The sequence below is a fragment of the Nestor notabilis genome, unplaced genomic scaffold (genome assembly GCF_000696875.1).
Source record: "Nestor notabilis isolate BGI_N333 unplaced genomic scaffold, ASM69687v1 scaffold584, whole genome shotgun sequence".
Lineage (NCBI taxonomy): Eukaryota > Metazoa > Chordata > Aves > Psittaciformes > Psittacidae > Nestor > Nestor notabilis.
Window position 1 is genome coordinate 18,081 of NW_009925840.1, and position 789 is coordinate 18,869.

Here is a 789-nt window from a genome sequence, read left to right on the forward strand (position 1 = left end):
TCAGTTCAACAACTGCTAACATACAGCTCCGAAGACTACATATTCATCTGACTATGGCCACTAGCATTTTAGGCCAAAGTCTGCAGTTATGAAATGCTACACAGATCTTGGGAGAGAGTGTTGCCCTCACACTAAAAGGAACACAAACTATGCAGGTAGCACAGATTTTATAAAACTTAACTGAAGAGATGGGAGTCAATCACAGTGCTCCAAATACAATCAAAATTCTTAGAAGGTTTGGAGTTTCTTTTCTACTCCAATAGTGTCAGACTACTATATCTGGTCAGATTAGTGTACCTAACTGATCCTGATCTGTGAGCAATGCTTGATGTTTCAGAGGAAATATAAAACATAACTCACAGTGTGATAAAATATCTGTAAAAGGAGTTTCCTCTTATATGAGGAAACTCTTCTGTGAGTCAGTGTTGGCCTTCGGTTTGAACCTGGAGAGCTGACTTCATGCTCAGCTCTGCCTTACTGCCTTAGTTTTTGCTCTTGTTATAGATTACTCCTTTTACAGTGAGGTCCAGACCTTGTTTCTAAGAAAAAGGTTTCCTTTGTACATTTAAAATACTCTGACTTTAAGTTCTTTGCTTGTTCTTTTGCTCTGATAAGATGTAAATGAAATTTAACTTCTCCTTAATGGGCAACACATGCAATGTTTTATACTTGTGGGTCATCATCCTTACTTTGAAGCCTGGAGGGATTGTTGGAATCCCTGAGCGACAGGACTGAATGGCTGTTAGCATTGTGGCTGGGGGGTTCCCAAAAAAAACACGCACACCCGGC